Genomic DNA, 21608 nt, shown 5'->3' on the forward strand with positions numbered 1-21608 from the left:
GAAAAAAGGCATTGAAGTTATTGATTGCTTGTCAGACAACCTAAGACAGTGCTTTCCATCATCTGCCTTATAAGTTTTGTGTGCAACTATTGTGTTCCATCCATGTCAAGCTAAATATCAGAAGCCATATGCTTTGACAAGAGTTTCTGAGGGTTTTGGCCAACTAAACTGTAAAAAGTCAAGTGTTTGTCCAAAGTATATTCTGTGGGCAGAGCAGTAAAGGAGATGTAAGAATCTATGATCAACTCACAAAATATAAGCTAAGATGCTCTGGAAATTTCTGTCAGAACGCTAATTGGTATGTGAACAAGAGCTATAAAAATATAAGCCAGAGCTGGGTGCCAGTAGCTCACGCCTGTAATCCTGGCTACTCAGGAAGCTGAGATCTTAGTATCGCTGTTCAAAGCTAGTCAGTGCAGGAAAGTCTGTGAGACTCTTATCTCCAATTAACCACCAGAAAACCAGAAGTGGTGCTGTGGCTCAAGTGGTAGAGTGTTCACTTTGAGCTGAAGACCTAAGGGACACCCCCCCCAGGCCCAGGGTTCAAGCCCCATGACCCACTATGCCAGAAAAGAATAGAAATCATCTTGAGAGTCTAGCCATATAAGTCCCATGTTCCAGATTGATGTACAGGTACTCAGTTGAGTAGGAGGGAAATGTTGAGCAATTTTTAGAGCAATGCTGTTGATAAGGAGATGTCAGCCTCAGTCCTTCTGATCAGTTCCAGGTTATTGAATTTTGCTTATATTTATGAAACCCTGGAACAGCATCCAAAACTACTTTTTTAGAAACAGCTGAACTGTGTACATGGAACCTGGTAGTTTTTCTTTTTTAAAGGAAGAAATAAAATGTAACCTTTAAAAAGAGATTCTTTATGGCCTCTATACTTGTGAAACCTGCTTATTCTCATGTCTGGTATTTTCAATATTTCTGATAGTATCTTTTATTTGTTTCTTGGTTGGTTCATTTTTAATGTAACGTGCCAAGCCAAAGAGGTTATACACAGGACAAAATTTATATAGATGACAAGACAGAAATAAATACAGCAGACTAAAGGAAAGCCCATAAAAGAAATAGCCAATTGAAAAGCATGAAATGAAGAGGACAGAAGTGCAATTTGAGCATTAGGGTAAGAGGTAGGAAGTGAAATGTCCCAATTTAGGCAGGAACTCAGCTCTTTCTGACTTCAGTGACATTTTATTCTAGACAGAACAAGTTCCTGTTCTCTATTTTTGTATGTCCCACATTTTGTGCACACAAAGTAGACAAGACACAGAACAGAAAGACTTTTCCAATTACCTTGGCAAAGTTATTTTATTTTTCACAGAGGTAACATGTACCCACTTCTCAGACTATTGCTGGGATTCAGGAAGTGAGCATGTGCAATGCTTAGAAATAGGAAGACCTCAAAAGACCTCATTAAAAAGTTATTAGAAAAGGAAGAACTAAAAGCCATCATGGGCTGGTTTCATGGAACTCTGAAATTCTGAAGGCCCAGGTTTGGTACAGGTCTGCTTATTATTCTATTCTGTCCTATTCACTCATTCATTCATAATTGACAGTAGTGGAGTTTAAACTTAAGGCTTTGTACTAGCTAAGCAAATATTCTACCTTTTGAATGATGCCCCCAGCCTGGTCTAGGTTGGTATTTGGTAACTAAAATCTTGAGGTGTAAAGTGAAGTGCTATGAAATATAAAAATAAGGACAGGACAAAAAAATAAACTGGTTAATATGTATGCAAATATACGCCTACCAAACAAAGACTATAATGACGATAGTCCTTGTGTTTGTAGCTGATTAGGGTCATTGTTCATATTTTTTATTTTCTTCTACTTCCCATCATAAGCATGGACCAAGACAAGAAGCATGGTAGCAAGAGTAGAATCCACGAGGAGCTGAGCACATGCCCATATGACTTAATGATCCTGCAAGCTCTGCTAGAGGTCAGCATTGATATACTACTTCCCTCAGTAATGGAGCTCTGCTGTACCCAGCAAGCTTCATGGGACCAGCCAATACCCAGAGCATGAGAAGCATTCAGTTTGAAGAGTTCTGTCTTTATCAGAGCCCCAACGTAAAGCAGGAACTGTACCCGGGATGGATTCTAAATGAACTTGGCTGAGGTTCACTAAACACCAGAGACTGCACCAGGCCAACCAAGATCACACTGAAAGAAATGAGGCAGCCTCCACAGCTGGAACTTCCAGTGTGCGCAGTGACTCCAATAGATAGGATTTAGCACTGTCAGTGGATCAGGAGCACCAGAGTGGAGAATGAGCCAGAAATCTGTCTTGAAGAAAGGGTAGAAGTTTACTAGGAGGAGACAAGAGATAGCTATCCAATGAGTAGACATGTTGATTGAGAAACATAAGAGTGTGGAGAAAATGAATGAAGTGTTGAGTTTTACCAATCTTCAGTGGGACTGTATACATAGAATTTCATACAGATGGACCTGTGGATGAGAAGGAGGTAATATCTATCTTAAATGCTTTGGGAAGACATGCACACAGGGCCTAAAGAGTAGGATATAAAATACAAAGATTTTGGACCTATTACTGCAGTGAAATTTCTAGGAGACCATAGGTCTGGATCATGTCAACAGTAATAATAGTTAGCCATATAGGGCTCCTTTGTATTAATGAAGAAAAGTAGAATTCCTATACTAGAGCACTGGAGTCCAAACACTGATGTGATCTGCTTTGATCCATTTATCTAGCAATGCCAAGGCTTCCCTGTGTGAGGTGGGTGGGGGGGCCACAGAAAGACAATTCCAACAGGGCCAAGTTGCTGTAAAGGCTGCTTTGCCTTTTGGTAGTGTGGCCAAATCTTATGTAAAGCCCACAATAAGCACCTGTGACAGATAAAAATGCTGTGTGGAGCTCTTGTACTGCGGTACTGATTTCTCAATACAGACTTACAGGATTTTGGAGGACAGCTATGCTATTCCCTGCAATAACAATTCTTCCGTGTGTGTGTGTGTGTGTGTGTGTGTGTGTGTGTGTGTGTGTGTGTGTGTGTGTGTGTGTGTGTGTGTGTGTGTGTGTGTGTGTGTGTGTGTGTGTGTGTGTGTGTGTGTGTGTGGCTTGTTCGCTCAAGGCTGGCATTCTACTACTTGAGCCACATTTCTTGTTCCAGCTTTTTGTTGGTTAACTAAAGATAAAGAGTTACATAAACTTTTCTATTCAGGCTGGCTTTGAACCACAATCCTCAGATCTCAGCCCTCTGAATAGCTAGGATTATAGGCATGAGTGACCAATTCCCAAAGACAGTTCCTAATAAGAGGTCTTAGAGGGCAGGACCCTCCCACCCCACCTTGTGGACACTTACCCTAGTCTTTGGGCAACAGCCTCAGCTGTGATGCTATGGCATTGCACCATTCCTAGTCCTTCTTCTGTCTCTCGGATAGCTGACATCACAGTTGCAGTTCTTATTAAAAATTATGAAGTGATCTGTGAGAGGACTAATATTCTGACCAACAGTTTCTGAGACAAAAAAGTGGAGACTCTGACCTAGTTTTGGCAGCCAGCCTGACTCAACTTGTGGAACTTCATCTCCTCCTGTTTCTTCACTCCTGACTGATTCTTAAATATAGCTACTTGTCTGTGGCTCCCCATGGAACGCATCCACTGCCTCTAACCTTCTTTCCCTTCAAAGTACCCATCTTGTTTCTTCCTTCTGATAGGTGTCCTTCAGATATTTTGACTGTCATAGCCCATAAGTTATATACACCATCAGATATTTTTTAAGTTGACATCTAAAAGTCTTTATCATGTTTAAATAAATCATTGCAAAGAATATAATTTCTGGTGCAGTTGATGTCATGGGTAAGTGTCTTTTAAATATGTTTAATGGAATTAAATACTATAGCAAGACAATACTCACTGTCATGTATTCTTTTATCTTTTTTCTTTTTGGGGGGGGGGTCCGGTCGTGGGGCCTGAACTCTGGGCCTGGGCGCTGTCCCTCAGCTCTTCAGCTCAAGGCTAGCGCTCTACCACTTGAGGCACAGCGCCACTTCCGGCTTTTTTCTTTTTGCTTATGTGGTGCTGAGGAATCGAACCCAGGGCCTTGAGCATGCAAGGCAAGCGCTCTACCACTGAGCCACCTTCCCAGCCCTCTTTTAAATGCTTAGGACAGCTCTTCATTAATAATTGGAATCTTTTGGAAATAATTGGAAATTTTATATAATTCCATTTTGCTCAATATTTAATGTTTGCATCCATTTCTCCTACAATATTTATTCTAATGTAATGTATTTTCATGCCTCAAATTCATTCCAGGATAATTTTATATATATATATATATATGTATATATATATATATATATATATATATTCCTGGAGTATGTGCTCCAAATCATAGAAATTACTTTCCTGTATCTGTCATCTGACAGCTTCATTCTTTCTGCCTTCACTTTTGTTAACAGCAAAAAAAATCAGGAATCCAGAGCTTATAAAACAATGCAGTGTTTATCATCTTCGGCTGCTTCAACACTGGTGTCAGCATGTTGAATTGTAGACTTATTAAGTATTTCTTATTTTATATTCAAAGCAATGCACCAGAGCTGTGTTCCCTCTGAAGGAGAGGCCTACCTTTCTGCTACAAAGGGACTGGGGTGAGTGAGGAAGGGAAATTGAGGTAATGGATCCAATGCCATCATGTTCCAGGACAGACTTTTAGGAATGAGTGTGTATGAAACTTGACACTCTGAAAATTAACTCTCTTTAAATGAGCTGTGCTACTGTCTGTTGGAAAACTGTATCTGCTTGTCTGTGAACTCAGGATCCATGCTTCTTACTTTGAAGGACTGTGTTTTGACTGTGCTAGGATTTGAATATCTAATGTCCCCCTCAAGTTAATGAGATGAAGGGCTTGTCCCTAACTGGTGGGCCATTGACAGGTGATTGGATCATGAGTTCATAGCTGAATAGGCTATTAGGATATGGAAACTAGTCAGAAAAAGTGGATCACTAGAAGCATGTGTTTGAAGGGTATCACTTTATTTTAGACCCTGCTCTGCTTCCTCTCTCTCTCCCTGCTCCCCAGGCCACTATGAGGTGAGCAGCTTTGCTCCACCATGATATTCTGCCTTTCCACAGGACCAAAAGTGGTGGAGTCAGCTAACTGTGGACTGAAACATCTGAAACTGTGAACCAACATGAATCCTTCCTCCTTTAAGTTGTATATGTCAGGTGTTTTTCAAGTTATGCAGTGACCAACACAAACATTATGCTTTTTAGTGACAGAGACTCTGTAATTGTCACAACTTCTGCCATTGGTAAATATGTTTGTTTATTTTCTTGGTGTAATCATTTGCTTGAATTCAACCATTGTTGAATGGGCTTTGTTCATACTGCCATTACTTGGGGTAGTCCTGGTAAGCAATGGAGAATGAAAACTGTCTTAGCTACTTTGACCTATACTTCTCTGGATTAAAAAACCAAAGCTGAAAGTGAAATGAACCCCAAGATAGGGACACAAGTGGGTTTTATCTTTCTTGCTGTTGTTTTTAATGTATTTATAATGTACTGTGATGTTTTTGTTTCTTTTTTCTTTTTCTATTTTTTTGTCAGTCCTGGGGCTTGAACTCAGGGCCTGAGCGCTGTCCCTGAGCTCTTTAGCTCAAGGCTAGTGCTCTACCACTTGAGCCACAGTGCCATTTCCAGCTTTTCCTGTTTATGTGGTGCTGAGGAATTGAACCCAGGGCCTCATGCATGCAAGGCAAGCACTCTACCACTGAGCCACCTTCCCAGCCCCTTTTTTGTTTCTTTTGTATGTTCTTCCCCCATGGTATAACCCTTGTTTTCACTGGATTTGATTCTAGTGCTCTGCATCTTATATATACATTTTTCTAATTTGGGGAGGGGAAGGGAAATAACAAAATGCTGAAATAAGGATTCAGGTTGACCCATTGTAACAACAAGATGTACAAGATACTATGTTGAAAATGAACTTTTCAACTTCGGGTATAGGGAGGGAGGGGTTGGGGAGGTAGGGAGAGAAGGGATGGTAGGGGAAAAACAAAGGAGGAGGTAACAATGCTTGATAGGAAATGTACTCATTACCTTACTCAAGTAACTGTAACCCCTCTGTACAGTATTTTTATACTAAAAATATATATACAAAAAAACTCCAAAGATGAGTGTTTGGAGCTCATACCTGCAATCCAGGCTACTCAGGAGGTTGAGATCTGAGGGTCAGCTAGCCCAGGCAGGAAAGGCCATGAGACTTCCATCTCCAATTAACCATGGGAAAACTGGAAGTGGAGCTGTAGCTCAAAGTAGTAGAGTGCTAGCCTTGAGTAAAATGCTCAAGGACAGTGCCCAGGCCCAGAGTTCAAGCCTCGGAAAGGAAACAATAAATAATAATAATAATAACAATGACAACCATTTTGATTTCTTTCTTTTTTTCCACCTTAAGTTCGTTTATTTCTATCATTGTTTTCTCCAATCTAAGAGAGTTGTCTGTATCTCTAAATACTATCAGCTTCTGAGAAATTTAACTGCTTAAGGGTATTAAAGTTGTTTTCTACATGTTTAAAAAGTGTAATTATCTCCTGATTTTAGAGGACCTCTGATTGGTTCTGTTGTTTATGAAAACTAAGCATTCATTCTCTTTTTATTAACAGGATGCATTTTGGGGGCATGATATCTGTTTTAGGGAGTGGGGGCAGGTTGGCAGCATCACCAGTACCCAGAGATTTTCTTGGGGGATGCACTCCTACAGACCTCTGTTGTTTTGATGTTGTTCCTTTTTTTTTTCTGGCTTCAGGAAGGGCAGGAGATATAGGCTAGGCTCTGAAGGGATTTCTGGCCAGGAACTGCTGAGACTATTCTGACAAGGGTCTGCCAGAGGATGGTTCAGTTCAGAAGGAAGCAGAGAAGCAAAATTGAAGCTGGAGAAAGATTCAGTCCTGATTAATATTCTCTTATCCACCAGGCCAAGTCATTAGCAACTACTCCTGGACCATTGCAGTCCCTCTTTTGCTCTGCTCTGGCCCTGTAACTCCACATGCCTTGACTAATAGGCGGAGTCATCTCAACCCAATGCAAAAGTGAGAATTACTTGGGAAACAGAATACTATATGAACGATATACCTATATTGTATGACGTATTGACCTATGTTCTCAGATGCACCAAAGAAACATTCATTATTGCTGTTGCTTATGTCCCCTATGGATTTATGAGTTGGGAATTAGGTCTCCAGAATGATGATGTGAATTCAAAAGGTGGGCCCTATTGAGAGATCTTTATGTCACTGGGGTATTGCCCTCAGAAAGGATGTAAGTAGTTCCTGTGAGACCCCACAAGTTCTTGCAAGCGAAAAATTGTTATAAGAGCTTGAACCTGACCCCTGAATCACTTTCTCTCTGGCTTCTAAACTGGCCCTGGGGTCACTTCTGCCATTGTGGTGTCATCCACCACGAGGTGATACCAAACTTCACCAGGTTGTCACCACGCTGTTTGCACGTTCAGCCTCCAAAACCATGAGCTTAGTAAGCTTCTTTCTTTATGAGATCTCAGGCTCAGGTATTTCACTATAGTGATGTACAGTGGAATAATGTGTGTGTGTGTGTGTGTGTGTGTGTGTGTGTGTGTGTGTGTGTGTGTGTGTGTGTGTGTGTGTGTGTGTGTATTTTCATCATGGCCATTCCATTGTGGCCTACTTTAAAAAAATTGTAGCTACCCTATCTACCCTCTAACTACCTCCTATCAGAACTTTTTTCATCTTGCAAAAACTGAAATTCCCTTTCCTTAAACCTTGGAAAGAACATTAATTATGTTTTAAATATAGAAGTTGTGTAAGGTCAGTCCCTATGGGAGATCACACTCCAAAACTTAAGATGTTTATTGTGCCTCTCATTACAGCAGGTCACATTTGAGGTACCCACTTATCAGACTTCCTGTTCATTCTACCAGTTGTTACACAATCAATACTAATATAAAATGGACCTAAAATAATTCTTTGACTCTAGAGAGGTTTTTTCAATGTCACACATAAAAAGATGATAGTATTTTTGCAAGAATCTTTCACACTGCACTTAATTTTCTTTTGCTACTCTGACAATCTCTAACATTTAATAAATATTATATATGTTAATAGACTCTTCCTCATACAAGAAGAGTTTTATTTGGAAGAGATAGGAATATTATTAGTTCTCTAGGGTTGCTGTAACAAAAACAAAAGTTGAGTATTAAAAAAAAAAAACAAAACAGAAATGAAACAGAGCACCATGCCTGTAATCCTAGTTAGTAAAGAAGCCGCGATTTTAAGATCATGGTTTAAAGCCCTCCTGGACAGGAAAGTCCATGAGACTCTTATCTCCAATAAACTACCCCTCTCTCCACATACCACAACACTACCAATCCTGGAAATGGGGCTCTGGCTCAAATAGTAGAGCCTTGAGCAAAAAAACCCCAAAAACAAAAACCTCAGAGACAATGCCCAGGCCCTGATTTCAAGCCCCGCAACCCACACAAACAAAATTAAACAGAACAAACCAGAAATCCCTTGCAATTCTGGCTCTAGGATTCAAAATGAAGGTGAAAGGAAGGAAGAAGAAAAGTAAGAGAGTGAATCATTTTGAAATAACTTACAACTATGAAATACCTTACAACAGCATAGTCCATTGAAGCTGGTGGCTCATACCTGTGAACTGGTGGCTCATATCTGTAATCTTCCCTACTCAGGGGACTGCGATCTGAGAAGCTTAGTTCAAAGCCAGCCCAGGCACACAAATATGAGGGAGTACAAATAAGCAGCAAAAACCCAAAGTTGGGGTGTGGCTCACCTCAATTGTCTTGCCTAAGAAGTCAAATCATAATTGGCCTTACCTCTTCGAGATGTCTTGAGTATTAAATGAGGTGATATTTACAAATTACATTAATACAAATGCTCTTACGAATGCTTTATAGATACCAGACCCTATTCTAAGCAATTAATATTATGTGTCCCGCTTAATTCTCACAACTCTTACAATGTACATCCTAGCCTCATTCCTATGGTATGTGTGAGAAATTGGAAGTACAGAGGAACTAAATCACTTACCCACATGCTTAAAACCAGGCCCTTAACCTCTCTCCCTGTACTATGTCTGGGACATGTTCACATTTAAAACACTATTTTTTATTAATATTATCATGATGTCTAAAATGAAGCCTTATAATTCTCTCATGAAAAATATCAAATGTCGTATTTCATCGACAACATGATTTTGATGAAAGTTCATCCATCTTTAAATAATATTTACCCAGAAATGAAAAATGATCCCTATTTTAAAAAAACCACACTGCATATTCTGTCTTTTGTCTTCCCTCTTCTCTCACATCTTTTGCTCAGGAGGCATCAATCTATTTGCCATGTCATGGAGAAACTCGGTCTGCTTATGTGGGAAGGAACTGAGGTCTCTGGCACCCAGCCAGGTAGAAATTAAGGACTGCCAGCCATCATGTGTCCCCAGCTCTTCAGATGACAGCTTGACTGTAGTCACATGGAACACTCAGAGGGGATCAGTGAAGACACTTCCAGATGCCTGGAATGACAGAAATGGTGAGGGAACAAATGTTTGTGCTTTTCAGCTTCAAGGAGTTATCCATTACAAATCCATGCATAACTAAAACAGATATCGCTACCTGCAAGTGGGGTGCTGCTATATAACATCTTAAAGTGGTGTTTTATCAATTACTCAGAGCCCTTTTCCTTTCTATATTTAGAATTAGCATATCAGTTTCTAGAACAACATAGGAACTACTGCTGTTTTACCAGTAATATTCCAGTCTACAACTACAGTATGTGTCTTCATTTACTCTGAATTTTAAAAAGCCCTGATAACAATATTTTGCTATTTTAGGTGTATAGAGGTTCCATATCTATTGTTAATTTTATTCCTAATATTTTAGCCTATCACAAGTGTCCTTAAATTTTACAGTGCTTCTTACAAACAGACATGTAGTGACCTTTTGATGATGATGTTGTTATTAAATTGTTTTCAATTGTTTCTAAATAGAAATTAAGCATGTTTTAACATTGGAATTGATCAATGTTTTATTGTATATCTCCCAACCTTTAATTTCAATCTGTTTGTAACATTGTATTTAAAGTGGCTTTGTAAAAGGTAGCATATAATTGGATCATTTATTTTATTATTATTATATCATTATCGGTATTATTTTTTTATTAGTGCCAGTACTGAGGTTTCATGCTATTACTCAATATCAAAGCTGGCATTCTTCCACTTGAGACATACCTCCAGGTCCAGCTATTTGCTAGTTAATTGGAGATAAGGGTGAGACCCTTATCTCTCATATTTGTTTTCCTGGGCTGGCTTCACACCATGACCCTCAGCTCTCAGCCTCCTGTGTAGCTAGGCTCACAGGCATGAGCTACTGGCAGGTGGTTAGATCATTTCTTTTTATAGCCAATCTAAAAGTTTTTTGTCTTTTAGATCATATATACTACTTAAATTGAATATATCATTAATTTGGTTGAATTTAAGTCCACAATTTTATATCCTGTTATTTTCCTTATGTTTTTGTTCTTTGCCTTGTCCTTTCCTAATAGTCTTTTCAATTACTTAAATAGTTTTCAATATTCAATAGCATTTTATGTGTTGTATGTTTGGTTATTTCTCTATTTTTTATTGGTTGATTAGAGGTTACTAAATGTAAATGATTGAAACAAACTAGTTAAGAGAAAGATTTTTCTTTATGACTTCACTTGTAAATCCAAGCATATTTATGAGGTACTATGAACTTAAAACAGTTTGGGATTGAGACTAACATTCAAAACCATATTGGATTTACATATACACTATTTGTTTTTTTTTTTTTACAAAGGCATTGTTCTTTACTGAATCCATCATCTCATTGACTTTTTTTCCAAGGTCAAGTCTTATAAAAATAAGACAGTTCAAAGGTTTTTGGTTTTTTTTTTAATCCAAGAATTTAGTGTCAGGCAAAGAAGTAAAAGGCAATTTAGGACAATATAACAGGTCAAGTACTCTTACTAATTCTGGTCTCAAACTTCAAAAAATTTTATGAGCCTCATGAACTTAGAGCTTAGTAGATGTAGAATATCTGCTAAAGGAGAACTTGATGGAACAAAAATATAGTACCTTGGTCTATGGGATGATTTAATAGAGTACAGTGTCAATTAATTTACAATGAATGTGACTAATAAAAACTCAGAACATTTTTCATCAAATGTTATATTTCATATAAGTTTTATGTGAGAGGTATTGTGAAGAAGTCATGCTTGATTAAGCAGCACAAAGAAGAAAGACCCACAATAGCAGATATCAGGATTTATTACAGAGATAAATTAAAATAGTGCAGTGTTAGCACACTAATAAGAAAAAGAATCAAGAGACTAGGAAAAGATCTGTAAGAATGGGTATATGAAAAAGATAGCATCATAGAAAAGTTAGAAATGCAAGGATATATTACATTTTAATAGTTGGCTTGTTACTTGCAAAGTTACATACTGATCTTATTAGTAAACAAAGAATTACAGGTAAAAAGAAAATAAAAAACACAAAACTTTCAATATAGCAGAATAGGGAAAATATCTTTTTTTTTTTTAAAAAAAACCTTGTGAGGCTTGAACTCAGGATGTTGGTGCTGTCCCTGAGCTTTTTTGCTCAAGACTAATGCTCTACCACTTTGAGCCACAGTGGCACTTCCAGTCTTCTGGTAGTTAAGAGTTTCACAGATTTTTCTATCTGGCTGGCTTTGAACCACGACCCTCCGATCTCAGCCTTCTGAGTAGCTAGAATTATAAATATGAAACAATGGTGCCTGATGGAAAAATACCTTTATGACACAAGGACAAAATATTTTTCCAGTTATGCTTTTATTCATGAAAAAACAATTAAAAATTATAATGTATGCAAGGAGCAAGATCTATGTCCCTTTTGACCTAATATTTCTTTTCCTGAGCCTGAGCAAAGTACTCTAAAGCTCAAAAATATCAGGCAAAGCTTTTTCTGGGATATTGCTAACTTAGCTTTTTTTCTTCTAATAAATAATGTGCACATGATTTTGTATTTATCTTCTTGAAACTGTTATCTGATCCAGTAATTCTCTCTGACATAATTTCAATGGAACTAAATGTTTTCCTCTCGGTAGATACTCTCTAGACAGGATTTGAACCTAGAATAAATAAGTGAAAACTGGAAGAATGAAGTGGCTAGCTGAACTTTTCCTTTTTCTTTCTGGTATCAGTGTTGGGGCTTGAACTCAGGGATTAAACACTGTCTCTTAACTTTATCATTCAAGGTTGGCACTCTACCATTTGAGCCACACATATCCTGGCATTTTGGTGGTTAATTGGAGGTCAGAATCTCACAGACTTTCTACGATCCTCATATGTCAGCCTCCTGAGTAGCTAGATTTACAAGTATGAGCCACTGTCTCCTGGCTATACTTCTTTTTTGGTACTACACCCTCTTTCTTCACTTCTTGGAAACATTATTCTGTGACTACTGCTGGTACACAATGGATAAAAATAGATTGTGATTTATCATGTTTACTAATACTGTAACTTGGATTTGAAAATTTTATAGCCTAAATAAGAGTTTGACTTATTACTTGCATAGTCATTGGCTTGGAAACTATTTTTATGAGAAATCATATCTCATTTGATTAAAATAAAGACAGAAAATTCAACCTCAAGGAAAACTCATTTGTTTTCTAAGAATAGCATTTCAGAGAGCCAAAGAAATTAGAAGTGGAAAAATCAATTAGATCTAATATGCCAGCTTGTCGGAAAGGATTGCTTTCTACAAAATATATTTTAGTTTTTTGTCCAGGTTCATTTCAAATTACTCAAGAGAGGGAGCACACATAACACCTTTTTGAAGTCTTTCCTTTTATCTAATTTCACATAGTAAGAATCATTTTTCTGATAGCCACACTTCCTGTTAAGTATTAATTCTATACTTTCACTTAATCACACAATCTTTTTCCTGTTATTTGTTTCTTCCCAAATTCAAATTTTATGCTGTGAGTTATTTGTAAGAAGCTAGCTTTCATTTGACTTTATGGCAGATGTTTACTTGATGTTAATGATCTTTTTAAAACCAAAGAGAGTCATGTGTGATAGTGCACACCTGTGATTGTAGCATTTTGGAGGCTGAGGCAGGAAGATTGTGAATTTGAGGCCAGTGTGTGCTATATAGGGAGACCCAATTTAGAGATGTTTAGATTTTTTTTTCCCTCAGACCTGGTAACAAGACATTCTAAAGCGCAAGATACTTCGCTGGTACAAGCAGAGAAAGGAAGCTATACATTTCTTGTTTTATTAAGGAGACTCACTTCCTTTATAATTAGTAATGAATTTTTTGTTTATCTCTATACAACTTAAACATTTTTCTCTTGTAAATGATTTTTAGTTTTTTAAATGCTTTCTGTTTCAATGCTCCCCATTTTTGTTCCAGCCTTTCTATCTAATTTTTGCATGAATTTAAAACTCATGTTTGGATGTGGTTATTTATATTTTACCCTTTGAATATGAAGACAATGGTTTTCCCCTGTTTACAAGCTTTAAATTCTTGCTCTTATCGGGGCAGGGGAATAATTGTGAGACACCATGCACATCAGTACTCTGGACTCATGTGTTGTCCTATGATAAGAAAAACACGAGAAGCTATCATAGCCAGAGATAGAGACTCCCCTGGGTATATGAACATAAATCCTTTATAGCCAGAGTAAGGTCAGTAACATGCCAGTGTCCGTAGTAAACTCCTACTAACCTTGGGAAGGGTAGAGACAGGGAATATGATGAATTTCATTGTGGTCATTAAATGGAACTTCTATAAATTCTTCTTTTCAACCATCCACTACCATTGTGTAACAGTGAAATTTACCATGGAATAAATGCTAATGCAATGTACTAAATGTATTTTTAATATTAAGAAACTCAAACATTTAACTAGCTTTCTCTTTTACCAAGAGCTGTGATGGTAGTGATAAAAGAACATGTAGATAAACAACAGCAACAACAACAACAACAACAAACCCATCAACAGCCCAGTATGATTGAATTCCCTAGAAAAAGGCCATGGACATGTACACAGAGTGAAAGTAATACTACCTCGCTTAAGTTCTACCTCTGTCTCTTAATAGCTGTGAAACTCTTCTGGCCTCAGTTTCCTCTACAACCAAATGGAGATAGAGCCTATTTGGAGAAAACGTGTGTTATAATGTTATAAATTGAGACTAAAGTGAGTTCCTGTTTATAAAGTGCTTAGCGTATATGAGACCTTAGAATCTAAGTTCCTTTTTTCTTTCCTTCAGGTGCTTATTAAGTATCTTCCATATGTGAGATTGGAAATAGGAGTTCACAGTATAGCAACAAAGAATAATGCAACATATACCTGAATGAAAGAAGTACTACACAAAAGCCCATGATGTGCTCTGGAGTTAAGAACTGAGTTAACCTGTATAGTAGATTCCAGGATGAATTTTGACTGTAGAAAACCATATGACTGGAGAGTAGGCAAGGGGAAGGAGGTAGGAGTGAGCTGTGTAAATACAGGGAACACATTTTGGATGTATGGAATAATAACAACAAAGGCACCAAAGCTCTAAGTGCATAGTGTGTTTGTCAAAGAGTGACAGAGTATAGAGAAATATTGTCGGCTGGGTGAATGAGAAAGAGGTAAGACCTGCTTCCTATCTTTAGTGAATCATCCCATTATGTGAGTTGGGATTGGAGTGGGTCCTGTCCCCCAGTGTGGAATCTGAAGGGAGTTGAGCATTCCTGTCTCTCTATGGCTACTAGGGCAGAGACACATGAGTTTCGCGCAGCTCTTCAGGTGTGTCTGCCATTTTAATGAAAGGGGAAATGATGGTAAATCCAAAGCTTCAGCATAGTGAGTATCACAGCAAGTTGTCAGTGAAGTTGTACCGATGTTGCTATAATGCCATGGTCTTGTCTGTGTAATTGGCCATCAGTCTATAGTGCCTGGTTCTTTTCCCAACCTGATTTCTCCATCCTTGTGTTGATACAGTGAGCTGCTTGATTTAATGAGAACAGTCCCTTTTGCTTGTTTTAATCTTAATATGATATATTCACAATAAGACATTTTTACTAGAAATCAACTATAAATATAAATTCGGAAATATAAAAATTTCTGAATTAAAAAAATCTTAGGTGCTGTTTTCTCATGCCTTTAATCCTAGCTACCTGGGAGGCTGAGATTAGAAAATTGAGATTTGGAGCCAGCTCTGGCAGGAAAGTCCATGATACTCTTATCTTCCAATTAACTAGTAAAAAACCAGAAATAGGGCTGTGGCTCACATGGTAGAGGGCCAGCTTTGAGCAAAAATACTAAGGTACAGTGCTTAGGCTCTGAGTTCAAGTCCCAGTACTGGCATGCACGCATACACACACACACACACACACACACACACACACACACACACACACACACACACAAATTAATAATGGTAGACAAAGGATGTATACAAAGAAAAGGATAAAAAGAGAATTATTCCCAATAGTAATATTTTAAGGTAAAATTAGTGCTTGCCTGTTAGGCAGGGATGCTCTTATAAGCTTCATATGTATCATCTTACTTATTTATAACAACAGTAAGACATATATGCTATGATTATCAGTATTTTCAGATGAAAAAACTGAGATTAAGAGATGTTAAGTCTTTTGCTGAAAACCAGCAGTGGGAAAGTGGTTCTGCTAGAGTTTGAACCTAGATAGCCCAAGTACATTTAATCCACGGTATCACAGCTGAGCTGGAGACAACTCTTCCCTGAGAGGAGCTCTTATGGGAGAGGTACTATAACAGGTGTATAAAAGCTACTCTTGCTGAAAAGCCCTGACTTCTTACTGAACACAGAAGAAAAACTTGTTATCCAGCCTCCATTTTGTATGTATGTCCTCTATTCCAAACCATTCATCTTGTAGTCACCTCAGAGTCCAGAAAAGGTCAAGACTGATCAATAACACCTTTATTGCAAGCAACCAAAACTATATCAAGGAACAGCAGACTCTGCAGAATAGATGCTTTACTTCCATGGTGACAGTTACCTATAGTGATGAGGCTGGAACAGTTATCTCATGAGAACCCTATTCCTCTCAAGTGATGGCAACCATAACTTCTCCAGAAACTGGAGAACAAAGGCAGAGATAATGGTCAGCCAGGTGTTAGCTGGTCAATTCTGAAACAAAAGACTGTCAGACCATCTGCAACCACCTTTGACCACTGGGACACATCTTTGATCAGGACTGTAATAATTATGCATCTCTCTATCTCCTACCTCTTCCAGTTCTTTGTCTAGTTGAACCTATAACTCAAATTTATATCCCAAAGATGGCTGAAGATGAACACAGGTGCTGTCTTCCTGTGGCACACCCATGACACATAACGAATCTTTCTGTGCCCTTACCATGTCTCTTACTTTAGCACATGGGGGAAAGTGGCTGGACCTGATATGTTTGGGCCTGAAGCCTAAAACATTTTCAGATTCAGCAATATCTGAACTAAACCTTAGAAAGTAGAATTTTGTCAGATAAAGAAGACATAAAAGTGCTTGTTAGTACACCCTGCAAAGACAGGAAAGGCCGTGCCATGTTGCAAGAATCTTATGCGCATGAGTTGCATAGGTGTGGAGTATGTTCATGGAGGTCCACAAAGAGGAGAGGCTGGCAAGAGATGGCTGAAAGGAAGTTGGCAGATAAGTCCAAATGTGGATTTAAAAGCAAGCAAGGACTTTGTTCCAGGACTAAGACCTAGTAGTTAGCTGGGCCCCAGTGGCTCACACCTGTAATCCTAACTACACAGGAGGCTGAGATATGAGAATCACAGTATGAAGCCAGCTTACGCAAGACTCTTATCTCCAATAAACTACTAGAAGAACTGGAAGTGGAGCTGTGGTTCAAGTAGTAGAGCGCTAGCCTTGAGCAAAAAAAGCTTGAAGACAGTGCCCAGGCCTTGAGTTCAGACCCCAGGATTGACACACATAAACGAAAAAGAGATGTAGTAGTTAAGGTTTTATCCTTACGAAACTGAAGCCCTCAGGGGGGTTAAAGGAGGATGACATCACTAGCATCTTATGTTGGAAGGTAACAGGGGGACGGAGACTGGGAGTGATGGGTGCCATGGAGGCCAGTCAGCAGGATTATAAAATAGTGCATGAAAAGCCCACGAGGAAAGTGGGAGTGGGGACAGAGAGAGGGCCCAGATTTCAGAGACAGCCTTGAGGTGGAGGCACCAGGGCTAGATGACTAATTTGATGTGGGTGCTTAAGGAGGAAGAATTGAAAATGACTGAAATTCCCAGTTTAGAAACCTGAGTAATTGGTGATATCATTAGCTGAAATAAGAATGGAAGGAAGGAATCCATACTACCTGTATGCCTGCTGGAATTTTTTATATCTGTTATTTCTTTTAGTCCTAAACAAACCAATGATGAATAGATTAAAATACCCATTTTATACATAAACATGGTGGTCCAATGAGGTTAACAATACTTGCCCCAAGGTTACAACTAGTGAGAGCCAGATTATCAAATATAACTAAAACTCCAAAGCCAGTGTTCTTTCCACCATAAGATTCCACACTCTGATCATTTTAATTGGGAGAAACAGAATTGAAGCTTGAGGGGAAGATATACCATAAAGCACAGTCCTCCTAGGAATAGCACAGGATGAAGAGATGGAAGTCCTGTTGGGATGGGGACCAGAGTAGCACCCCACTGTCCAGTGCTGTTTTCTGCATAGTACCTCCTGGGACGGTGGTTGTGATGCTGATGTTAATCATTTGCCTGGACCAATACAGGACCCATAGGGCTCTGAAGCCCTTGAAATGTGCCTCTTTGGCCAGGAAGTGAAATGCTCATGAAACTGGAGTTTTAGGGTAAAAAAGCTGTAGCCTTGGGAGTCTTAATTGGGTGAGGCTCAGTCATCCATCCCCATACACCAATCAATGAGACAAGCACTGGTGAACAGTGGAGAAAGGAGATTATTTAGTTGATCCCAGTAGTATAGACAAAAATTATTAAATTATCCCAGGATTATCTTTGTGGGACTGGTGTATTACTTTTAGTAATACTTACTTAAGTTTAATAATACTTACTTAAGTTTGAGAGGAGTTAGGGGCAAGGGGAAGAGGTATGATTGATTTCAGTCAAATATGTGATGGGGTTGGTCATCTCAGGAGGGTTGTAGGCATTGTTCTTTTTTACTAGAGAGCAGTTTCAGTGTTTGCCACTAGATATTTATTCATCGATCCTATCTTTCCTGGAGTCTCAAGGTGACTATGTGTGAGAGAGACTCAGAGGAAATGAAAGGTTAATGCAGCAGAGAGGGACAAAATGGAGTTAGTTAGGTCAGTGAACTTCCTCATTAATTCTGATTGATTTTAATTAATTTGAAAGTAAGTTTGCATGGCTAATGACTATCATATTGCACAGTTCTGGACTAGAGGAATCAGCCAGGAAGAGTAGCTGTTGAAAAAGAGGCTTGGCTGTACCACTGAAAAAAGCTACTAAATATGTGCTCATCCACATCATCATCTGTAGGTAAGTTGGTACTTACTGTTGGTACAAAGTTTGGAGACCACAATTCACTAGTCAGCAGGAGTTCTTGCCTACAACCTAATATAAACTTATTTTGACCTGATTTTGACTTCAAAAAGAAGGAAAGTGAGTAGACTCCTCACTTGTTCTTGTTGTTGTTTGTTTACCCAAACTAGCTTCAAATTTGAGATCCTCCTCCTCAACTTCCCAAAGGCCAGGACTCTACTCCATTTTCTTTCTTATGTAAGACCAAAATCATAATCACTTTTTCCACATTGCTATTTTTTGATGCCAAGTTAAGTGTTAAGTGTTATTTAAGAGCACAAACATTTCTGAGTATGTTGCACACATCTGTAATCCCAGCACTTCAGAAGCTGAAGCAGGAAGATCACAGGGCCAGTGTAGGCTACATAGTGAGACTCTGCCACTGAAACAAACAAACATATCCATACACAAGCTCCAGGCAAACTTCCTAGGTTCCAATTCCAGTTCTGCTACCACGCAGGTTGTACCTTTGCTTTCTTCATATTCTCAAGCCTTACTTTTCCTGGGTAAAATAGGAGTACAACAGTACCTTCCTGGGAAGGAGTTGTGAGGATGATGCTAAATAAATAACCCATGTAAAACACCTAGGCAGTTGCTGGCACATGCTAAACACTCAGTAAAAACTACCTATTCTGTAACCGGTACTTTATGATAAGTTTGTACTTCACACTTCTGTGTATTGACATTTACTCAACTCTATTTTTTGCTTATGTGGAAGGTATTTTCTCAGATCCCCAAATGTCAGAACATTCCAAAAAGAAGCACACATTTATCAAGTTTTTTTTTTTAAAAGGTAGTTTCTGAAGTTAATTCTTAGCATCACGAGCATGAATTTTCCAGCCATTTGTGTATTTTCTTTTGATTTCTCTATTGTTAAAGTATCTTAAATCATCACAAATGCAAACTGTGACCTTGCTATTTTGTTGTGATCATTGAAATTCCTTTGATTGAGCCTCCAAGAGTTCATTACTACTTGATCAAGTAAAATAGTAGAAGTGCTAAATGTAGGTACAAAAGATTTCTTGACGTTTTAGTTTTGAAGAAATTCATGCTGTTCAAACTTTGGTTTATCTTAGAAGTGGTTGTATAGTTGTCCATCAAGTCCTAGTGTCTTCACAAGAAAGAACAATAAGATTGCATACGTTGATACCACTTTCTACACTGTACCGTTTAGACTAAAACACAGTATTGTAAATCAAAGTGGGTGAAGTTTATCTGTAATCCCAGCACTCTCTGGAGACTGAGGCAGGAGGATTGAGTTCAAACCCAACGTAGGCTATGTATGGAATTCCCAAAACAAAAACAAAAACAACCCCCCCAACAACAAAAATGCCCTTAGAAAATCAACAATAACAACAAACCAGTATTTTAATACTCTTGGAATTTACTATTTTCCTCCACTAGAATTCTGAGAAACCAGGGTTCAGATGTCGGTTCCGCTTGATTTGTTTGCTCTAAAGTTATTTAAAGGCCCCAGAGGGGCCTCCAGGGAGATACCTGTGTAAAATCTAGAACTTGGTCTTGACTTCATTCTAGAATGGTCTCATATCCTTCCCACTAAAATGCCTGTCCTTCTCACTTCTCCCAGGTGAAGAGGACCTTTGGTGTTAGAGGTAATTTTCACGTGCTTTATGGACCTCACTCTCAGAGCATTCTTGGAAAACATTCACGGGTGAGTCAGCACTAGGGGGAAAACCCCACTCACCACAGCCATCAAAGTTGCCTGCGGTGGTAAAAGGAGCAGCGATTTTCTTTGCAAAGTTCACCTGGAGATACAGAGAAGGCAATTACTTATTCATAAAACAAAATGCACGGTGCACGGCTTTATGCTGCCGGGCTGGCTTATCCCATAGTCAGCAAGACAGACGGGAAAGCTGGGGGACTCCCCCCACCCCGCCCCGCACTGTCCCGCACCGGCGATGCTGGGCCTGGCCCGGCGGAGGAAGGAAGCCCGGGCGGCTGGGAGCTGCCCCGCCGTCCCCGCCCGGCCCGCGCAAGGGGTTCAGGCCACGTCCTCGGTGGCCGCCGACCACCGCGCGGCCTTCCCGACGTCACCACTCAGGGCATCCAAGGGTCGTGCCGGCTCGGGAGGTGACTCCGCGGGTCCCTGGCGAATGGCTGGGACGCGGCCGCCTCGGCGGGGCGGGGGGCGCAGGCGTCCCCCGGGTGAGCCCGGCCGCCCGGCTGCTTCCGGAGGGCGGATTGCATCAGGTGTGGAGCTGGGCGCCTCCTCCGCCCAACCTGGCGGCCACAGCGCCTGCGCGCGTCACCCAGCCCCACCCCGCCCCGCCCCGCCCGCCGTAGACTCCACCGCGGGTTTTCCTCCCGGTCCTGCCGAGACTCAGCCGGGAGGGGCGGGCGCTGCTCATCGCCCCGGGACCCCCCAGAGAAAAGGGTGGCAGGGCGGGGCTCCTGAGGTCCACGGAGTCGGAGGGAATGGAGGGCGGTGGGAGAAGACGGGTCTGGAAGCCTGAGGATGGATGGCTGCTGCTGCTGCCGCTGCCGGGCCGGGCGGGCTTGGGTCGATTTCCTCCCTGGGCCTCGAACCAAGCGGCTTTGCCCACGCGTGTTTCCCTAACTCAGCTGTAGCCCCCGGTCCTCCACGACCCGCGGGCCCCTTAGGCCCACCTTGGGGTGCAGAGAGCCCCAGGATTGCTCGCTGATGGGCTTGGGGGGAAATCGGTGACCCTGCTGGGCACCGCGGTGGCTGGCGTCCAGCGGGGTGTGCGGGAAGTGATCTTAGGATGCCAACGCCAGAAAACGCTGGCGTGGAGGCCGCACCTGGCTGTCAGCCCCGCGCGGAGGCCGTGTCTGGGCTCCGCTGTGCTCTGGCGGCCCCCGGAGTGGACGATGCTTCTCAGGGACTGTGGGATGGATGTCCTGCGAGGCCGGGAACACCGTGAGGGCAGAGACTGATAATAACCCTGGGACTCCTCTGTACCTTCAGGGGGGCCAAGGGAGTGAGGAAGTAACATCACTGGCACTGCAGAAGGCACACAGGAACAAGGACCCGGGGAGTGCTAGTT

General features: G+C 40.3%; 1 long non-coding RNA gene across 1 annotated transcript; it reads right to left on the bottom strand.

Moving 5' to 3' along the window:
• Positions 1 to 7563: 7563 nt before the first annotated feature.
• Positions 7564 to 20793, bottom strand: LOC138820701 (uncharacterized). The gene is made up of 3 exons (XR_011369955.1): positions 20497 to 20793; positions 20288 to 20348; positions 7564 to 9534 (listed from the first exon to the last, which is right to left on the bottom strand). It is a non-coding gene; the product is annotated as an uncharacterized lncRNA (long non-coding RNA).
• Between the last annotated feature and the right edge of the window lie 815 nt (positions 20794 to 21608).

This window comes from Dipodomys merriami, unplaced genomic scaffold (assembly GCF_024711535.1).
Source record: "Dipodomys merriami isolate MVZ:Mamm:240054 unplaced genomic scaffold, mDipMer1.0.p SCAF_9, whole genome shotgun sequence".
In the NCBI taxonomy this organism is placed as follows: domain Eukaryota; kingdom Metazoa; phylum Chordata; class Mammalia; order Rodentia; family Heteromyidae; genus Dipodomys; species Dipodomys merriami.